Source organism: Meleagris gallopavo, chromosome 10 (genome assembly GCF_000146605.3).
Source record: "Meleagris gallopavo isolate NT-WF06-2002-E0010 breed Aviagen turkey brand Nicholas breeding stock chromosome 10, Turkey_5.1, whole genome shotgun sequence".
NCBI classification, from domain to species: domain Eukaryota; kingdom Metazoa; phylum Chordata; class Aves; order Galliformes; family Phasianidae; genus Meleagris; species Meleagris gallopavo.
In genome coordinates, this window is record NC_015020.2 from 2,863,206 (window position 1) to 2,871,947 (window position 8,742).

The window sequence follows — 8,742 nt, forward strand, 5'->3', positions numbered from 1 at the left end:
ATATATATATATATATATCTGCCAGGATTTCCACTATGAAACTGAAACTAGGAAAATTGTAGATGTTGAAAAAATATAACTGAAATCAAGAAAAGATTTCTGCACCTTCAAAATCTCACTTGAATACCTTTTCTTTTTTTCTACAAGGTTCTTGTGAATGAATTAGAAATCACTGAAATGCTTTTGAAGCAAAGCCATGCTCTGAAATTTCACCGTAATCAGAATGTTCAGCTTCTTTGCCCAAGGTTTTGATGGAAAGTCATGAAAAAACTGAAGTATTTTAAAAGCAAAACAGTCTGAGGTATCTGAGTTTTACCAGGATGAGAATTCTCTTTTCTGACCAACTCTAGGTGGAAACATGTTTCTTATTCTTCCATTCCTCTGTTTTAATGTGAGTCATGGTCTTGCTGATCTTAGTATTTCACTAGCTCTTACTTACCTGTCCTCTTCGTCTGGATACCTGCTCCAGGAGTCTCTCAGCCACTCTCAGAGCCCTTCCCTATGGCCTGCCTTTTTTCTCTTCTGTTGAGTAAATCTCCTTCACTGATCTGATGTCTGCTGTTTTATTGCACACTTGTTATTGTTGTATTATTACTGATAGATCTTGCCTTCATCACAATAATTGCCTCGTCTCTCTTTACTTTCCTATGGCATTCCTGAAAGCAGTAGCTAGACGTGAGCAGCAGAGCTGTCAGATGCAGTTTGCTGATAGGCAACACCATAAATAAGTGCTTTAAAATTTTATCAGCACCAATCTTATGCCTTAACGCTTTAGTGCATTTCTTTCTCACACTCGATTCTTTTTTTTTTTTAATGACTATTATTTCTAATGGCTAATGTAGGTTTATGTAAGTTCACTCTTAAGTTCCTGAAGATCTATATTCTATGCCTTATGTGCTGGTGATTAAGATTCTTCCCTGTGGTATGTAGTAGCTGGGAGGAATAGCTTAATACTGTGTTGTATTTATTTTTATTTTATTTTTTTAGAGGAGATTTATCCTAATGCTTTGTTCTCCCTGGTACTCCTGCTGTTGCCACTTCTACTGCCTAAGGAAATATTTCTGTCTCAAATCCCTCACTTCCAAAGTCAATGTACAGACCATGAATACAGTCCAGAGGTCACGCTTTGGAGAAAACAAGAAAGAGCGGAGAGAAAAGGAAAAGTTGTTTCAAAAAGGTGGTAACTTGGTGAAAATTTCTGAGTTTTTACACACAGGAGCTCTTGTCAGAGATTAACACGGCCTCCTTGGTCTTACAACTCTGGCTCTGCAAAAGCCAAGAGAAAAACAAGATAAAACAAGGTGACGCTGACGTGATAGATTTTCTTTTTATATGTAGGTTGGCAGTGCTACAACAGCAGTTCACCTGATCTTACTAATTTTTGTAAGTTAGTATGAGTTCCAAAAGCATTTTGTGAAGGTAGTTCTTAATTTTCCATTTCTTTCATCATATATTAAACAGTTTTTAAAGTAACATAGAATCTGCTCCTGAAATTTAGAATTATTAGAATGTGATCAAATTTTCCACTCTTAAATATTGATTTGGCCCTTTGTTTCTCCTTGCGAATGTGAACCAAATGTCAGTGATGTCACTAGACCTACTTTGCTTAATTACAGTGGGTATCTGGTTGGGCTCTTTTGCATGAATTAAATATTTGGACAAGTGAGCACAAGACTGTATTCTCTTGTAGCCTAGGGGAATGCTGTGGTTTGGCTGGAGGAGCCTCCCAATCCTCAGGTGACTTTCCTAAGCCAGGCAGTCATGCTTCCACATACACACTCTTTCTACATAAGGTTTAATTATTCCATACCATTTTGGGCAGTTTTACCACAGAGAGATGAGGCAAACCTGGACCACAAAACCTAGTAACTGAGTACTTAAGAATTCTCACCCAAAGTGGGAGATGTACATTTAAGTTGCTTCACACAAAAGGAAGAATTCTTCAGTGAGTGCTGTAGTAACAATGTTGTTTGGAAAAAATGGGAATGGAGAAAACGACTATGCTTTGTAGGAGCTTGTTTGTTTTTGTAAGTTCCCAAATCTTCCCCAGAATCGAAAGCTAAGGATTTCAATTTTCAATAGACTATTCCAATAGAAAACACATAAAACACATTCAGAAGGCTGACAAAGCTGTCAGCATGGAGTGTTATGACATCTTCTGTTCTTCCGTAGGTACAGCCTTCAATCCACTGACCATTTCATCTTTATTTAAATATGTCCCCTTCTTTGTATCTTAAAAAAAATAATGAAATAGTAAATTTATATAGCTTGAATTAAGAAATGTTATAACTGATTAGTGACTATCTGGACTAAATATGCAAATTGCAAAGTTTTCTTCATGGTTTTATATGAGAAGATGTTTTAAAAACTTTATCAATGTCAATGTGTCAGCCTGCATTTCTCTGTGAAATCTTGAAACTGCTCTTTCATCTATGTTGTAAACACATCAACAAGTATGTAGAATGTCTTGACTTTGAAATGCTGTCACCTACTTTCTGTATCGTTGTCAGTAGTCAGCTTGTTATAAAAGTGTTTCATTTCTAGCTCTGTTTCTTTTGGTAGTGTGTCGACATACTGTGTTTTTCAACAGTGTTCTTTGCTGCCTCTTCCATTTTTATCAATAAATGTAGTTTGACAGAAGTTCTCTTTCTTTGCAACATGTTGATATCTCTGGCTCTCCACTGTCACTGATGCTGTTGTGTTACTTTGAGGCTAAGCTGAGTGCATGTAAACCATCTTGAACATTTTGTGCCAAAGTACAGAGGGAATTTGAACTCAAAGGTTTCTGTGATGGTGAGAAATCCCTAAGCTTCAGTCACTGCCTTTACTTTTCAGTTGGAACTTTCCCAGAACATGTTCAGTTTGATGCAATACCTGTTCCTGACGTCCTGCAATATGGAGTCTGCACTTTGCTTGGAATAATCACATCTGGTGATGGAAAGTTTCTTAAATGTGAGTGTATTCAGGCTTTTAATTCTGCTGCTTCTCATATAACCTCATTTTTTTCAGAAGATAATGTGCCAGAACTGGTGAAATGGCCTCAAGTGCCATAGCTTAAAGCTGAATTTTCTGAACGGTTTACTGCATAGCAGAATGCAAGACACTATTTTCAAATTCTGAATTACACTTATTTCAAAAAGATTTTTAAACCAAATATACATCACTGAAATTTAAATAGATATACATTTGGTTAAACTGGGAAAAATATCCTGTTCAAATGATTTCAAGACTTGTGCAATAGATATGTAGAAGAAAGTCAGTGAGACCAATAGCTATGATATAATGGATGCTTTAATATTAGATACTTATACCATTCTTGTGTGCACTAAAATGTCAACCTCTTTTTGTATTTACAGCAGTATGGTTTCCTCGCACCTTTCAAAAGCCCACATCATGACAGTTCATGCATGAACTCTTTCCCACTCTATCAGTATAGATTACATTCTTGATAACTAACATATCATAAAGAACTATCTTCTAGTTACAGTTTGTTTCAAAACCAGGCTGACATGGAACTGAGATCAAACAAAATCTGTATACACGGACCTAGTTTGAAAAAGCTAAGGATCAGTAGTGCGTTCTGATGACATACTCTGCAGAAACTTAATTGGCACATTGTTGCTGTCTAACTTAAAATGCACTGCACAGCTACAGTACAGAAGATTATTAGAAATAACTGAGTAAGCAGACTGTCATCTCAGGAAAGATGGTAAGAACTATCAGAATTATCTTGAATACATATGTGTCTTTGACCTGACTACGTCAAGCTGTTAATCATACAGGCTGGATGCATTTCACCTTGCACATGCATCACGTTGATTCTTTAAACACAGTCTGTATGTTTCAGGAACTTAATCAAAATGAGTTTACTAAGGGAATGGGATCAAGGAAGGAAGGGAGTGAGTAGAAACAGCTTCTCTAGAAATCTTTGTGTTTATTTTCAGAAGGCAATGGAGTGTGGATGAATATCTTGAAGAGGTTGGTCAGTAGCTACTTGCTTTTTTTTTTTTCCCCCTAGAGAAAATGGAACGGACACAGAATCACAAACATAAATTTTTTCAAGAGAAAGAATCAGACATATAGATGGCTAAGTTGCCAGAATGTCACACCAAGGATGGAGGTCTCCTTACCTCTAGTCTGTTCCAGATGCCATTATATGTCAAACTAAAAAAAAAAATCATTAAACAGAAACTCATGTGATAAATAAAAATGCCATGTGAAAAACAAAATATGTATTCATTTTTTATTAGACTCATATTTTCAAAACTGTTCCTTAACATTGACAAATATCTCAGTGATGTTAAAATATCTGTATGAGCAACTTTTCCAGGGTAAGATCTTATTTCCCTTATTTTCCTGCATATCCTGACTGACTTTGTGGACTTCTTTCCCTAGTGCTTGGGTCGGGTTTTTTTGCCAGTTTAATTAGCAACTGCAAATTAGCAAGCTTTTGGTTATAATCTGAACTCACAGTTAACTGTTATGCAGGTGGTGTTTGGGAATGTGTGTAGAACTAAAGATTTGGAAGACTGGATGTAATTTTCAAAATTGTCCTTTGTCTGGTGATTTGGATTGATCTTTGAAGATTGCTCTGTTTGTTTTCATGACTGAAGGTGAAAATTCATAAACAGTTCACACTACTTCAAACAAAACAAAACAAAATAGACTACTTTGCAGGGAAACAGTTTGATAAAATTATGAATAGGTTCACACTGCAAAAATCAAACATGACTTAAGTTTTGTGCAGGAACAGGGATCTTACTGTAGAACTTAAGAGTATTCGTGATGTTATTTTTGTTAAAAGTGCTTCTATTTTTTACAAATGATAAAATTATTCCAGAAGGAGAATCTGTACATTTTATAAGACATTAGAGGAAAAGAAGAAATGTACAGATGTATTACTTCTCAGGGTCTTCTGAATCATTCTTCCCAATGGAGTACCATAGTCTCCAGTGCAAAACAAGAAATGCTGACAGGATTTTGTCACAGTGAGCAAATCATCAGAGAATTCAGTATCCAGATGTTACATGGATCAATATATCATTGATCCACAACAATTTAGAGCAAAAAGCTAATAAATTGAGGGGTTTTTAATACTTTTTGCTTCTATTAAGCTCTGACTTCAACAAATTTTTCTAGTCTCCATCCTCTCATTTAAAAATAAAAAAAAAAGCAGATTGTTGGAAATGATAAGATGAAAATAGCAGTTGTTTTCCAAAATAGGGTTGTAGATACAACTTTCAGCTTTATTTGCTATTTATTAAAAATCTGAATCCACCTGGACTTTATCAATGGGAGATTCCATATACGTTAATGGAAGCAGCAATGACTTGCCTCCTAGGGAGTGCACTCTGATGAAATGCTCCTACAGCACTGATCTCATTTTATTTCCTCTGTACCTCATGTTATCAACTGAGCCTACAGATTAAACATACAAAATCTACAGAGTATCAGCTGTGTGAACCATAAGATCTATTCTTAATATTATCTCTTCTATGTGCAAAATTGCTACTCTCTAAATACTGAGTGATATAAAATGACATTTGTACATGATGAGATTTGTTCAGGGTGGAGTTCTAAGTATGGAATGTGGTTCTTTCGTTAATTACAAGTAAGATACAAATACTATACACAATAAAAACGGTCCTTCGTGGCTAGTCTGTTTGACAGGTTTTGTGGGAGCAGTTTATGTCTGAAAAAATGTGTGGATGAGAAAGCGAAAACAGGGAATGAAGGTAAAGAAGTACAGGAACAAAAAATGTTTTCTCCAACTCATCATGAAAAACCATATGCTAAATATATTTAGCCACATAAAAATCAAAGTTCAAGACCTACACTTCCTGGGAAAGCATATGTTAGGGGCAAGGCACTAACAGCCTGCTCACTGGGACCCGGGGGAGCAGCGCCGTGTATCAGTCTGGGAGATCCCCTCTGGCTGACATGCAGGGCAGCACTGCCAGCTTCCAGGGGAAGCTGCATTTAGCTCTCTTAAGACTCAATCCTGCAAACACTTATGCACACGAGTAACTTTAGTTTTCATGAGTCAAGTTACTTACATGTTTAAGTTTCTGCAGGGGTGCAACAACAGGGCCAAGTAAGTGCTAGTCAGCAGGACAAAACAGAAGAAATTCACCCCTGCTTTTCCTCAATTAGGCAACCTGGTGCTATATTTTTATTTCCTGGTTTTGACTGAAAAGAATGTTATAACTGCAGATATTTTTTAAATTCTTGAATTTTACTATGACTTCTTTAATAAATGATTCATTGCCACAATCTCAAGCGCATGGTACAAAATCATATGGTTTGTATGTGATTTTAAGACCTTCTGGTATTTCACAGTGATTTGTTATGAGGTGAGGCACTTTTTAGAGACCAGTGTTTATGCTGTCACATCTCTGAAGTTGTGGATAAAGCTGGACAAAGGAAACTAAGATAGCATACTGGCAACTATCATTCTTCTTAGGTCCCATTGTTTTTTTGCTTTTAATTTGTTCTTAATTTATCTGTTCACTTTGTAAATTCTGGAGAAAACTGATGCTTCTAACAAATTTGTTTTTTCTGTGAGGATTACTCTGTTATCATATGGATCACTGACCAATGTCTGGTGTTCGTGATTTTTTTTTGTTGCGCTGCTCCAGTATATGAAGGTTTATGGCTTAGTATGTATCTCTATGAGCTGGAAAGACTCAAAGCATATGGCAGATCAGATGTTAGGCTTGAGGGAAATCAAAAATTAAACTGTCTCAGAGCTGCTGAGAGACTGCTTTGCTATATATTTTATGTGATTTGTGTATGTGTGTTGAGGGAGATGTCACCTAGGGAAGGGAATCGAAGAAAAAAATAGCTTTAAAAAATGAACTGTTTGTATTATCGCTTTAAACTTTTAAAGTCTGGTCAGCTAAAAGCAGATGTTGTGAACTAAGATGGAAACTTGCCTGAGGCCAGAATTGAAGAAGGCATTCTCTAATAGTAAGAAGTAAAAATGTTTTCTGGTTTCAGAATTCATTGTAAGGATACAATGAGTAGTCCTCAAAAATGTCCCCATTATTATATAAACTAGTGAATAATATTGGTAGTTTCAGAATTTAATTTCAGACAATGTGTTCATCAGCAATCCTGTTTGTATTCTAAGCTGTTTATCGTAAAATCTTTTGTTACTCTATGCTGGCCAAAATCCTGTCATGTTGGAAGTAGGAACGAAGTGTTTCTTGCTCTTGGCTCTTTGCCCAGTCATTAGATGAGAGGTGGATGAAAGCATCTACACGTGGTGCCAGTTTTGGAATACTGTAATATTAAAGAGTTTTGATGTGAGTCAAATGATCGGCAATTAGAAGTAATAATAAAGGGGAAAAAAAATATCCTATACAAAGAATTGTAAAAATGAATATAACCTGTCCTGCACCCTTTCAATTGACCAGGGCTTCCACAGCACTAGAGAATATACATATGTAAACCATGTCTACAAATTTGAAATCTAAAGTTAAAAATTAATATTTTCGAGAAACTGAAACAAAAAAGTTGCTTAAATAAAAATTATGTTAAAATCAATCAATATTTCAGAAAATCTTATGTCTCCTTTTCATCTATTTATGTATGAAGAAATACATATTTACAGTTGCTGCCTCTATAGTATTTGTTGAATGGCATGAAGCTTTGAACCAGCTCAAAATTGAGTCTTTCTGAGACAGTTCTGCAATTTATTTTAAATTTACTTGTTTGGAAGCTCTGCTCTAACGGCAAGTCCTGAACTGGAAGCTCCAGCATTTCTGCGGGAGAATAATAACAACCCGTCTGCGTTTCACAAATCCTTTACGTGGTACTGGTTCAGTGCATGTAACTTGTCTGAGGCACCTTTGCTGCTCTAAAGCAGCAGCAAGAATATATCTACACAGTTTTTCAGAAATCCACTAGAAAATATTTTAAGGAACAGTATTTTCAGTGTATTCATTTCTCCCTCCTGTAGGAACCCTTTTAATAATGCAGTCCCACGATGCAGAAATCAGCCTCCTCTGCTGATTTGTGTCAGGGTAAAAACTAGTAAGGGCTTCCCGACAAGATAATAATTTCAGGTAAGTCCGTGTTTGGCCAAGCCCTAAATCTGGCACCCGCAGCGCGGACGCGTGCATAGGGCTCTGATCGCAGCGGGCTGAGGGGAAGCGAGCGCGCTCCAACACCGCTTCGCCCTCACCGCCGCCGCCATTTTGTGCGGGGGTGACGGGAGGTGCGCTGACAGCTTCGCCCTCCTCAGTCGAGGGAGGAGAGCAGAGGGAGCCCTCGGTCTTGCGGGAGCCGGGAATGAGCGCTGGCAGGTGGGGGATGACCCCTGCCTCCAGCCCAAGGGCACCTCTCCACGGCTGGGAGCGACCAGGAACGTTTGTTTAGGTCGGCCTCCCTGGAGCTGAGGACCTTCCGTTGGCGCCCCCTGGAGAATTCACTGAGGTGAAGGCAGCCGGCTGAGGCAGGCGATGGGGCTTAGGGGGAAATAAAGAGCAAAGCGGCTTCAAAACAGAAGAAAATCCCACGTGTCTGTAGAAAACTGTTTCTTTAAGCAGATACAGAAAAAGGTCTTTGCTTACAGGAGTTGGCACGTGCCCCTTTGTAAGTGAATCAATATCTGCTGGTGCTCCTGCAGACGCCTACACATCTTTGTTTTGCCATCTTGAGTATGTTTTCCCTGTGCTAACCAACAGCATTAAGTGTCGAGGCCTTCTTGGTTTTGTTTTTTGTTTTGTTTTGGTTTTG

At 37.5% G+C, this 8,742-nt stretch overlaps 1 long non-coding RNA gene across 3 annotated transcripts; it reads left to right on the plus strand.

The window, feature by feature from the left end:
- The first annotated feature begins 7 nt into the window (after positions 1–7).
- On the plus strand, positions 8–5,148 carry LOC116216965. Of its 3 annotated transcripts, none has more exons than XR_004160717.1 (3): positions 8–301; positions 2,836–3,709; positions 4,019–5,148. It is a non-coding gene; the product is annotated as an uncharacterized LOC116216965 (long non-coding RNA). The 3 variants fall into 3 exon arrangements; XR_004160716.1 differs by having other exon boundaries at positions 2,836–2,952; positions 3,357–5,148; XR_004160715.1 differs by having other exon boundaries at positions 2,836–2,952.
- The last annotated feature ends 3,594 nt before the right edge of the window (positions 5,149–8,742 follow it).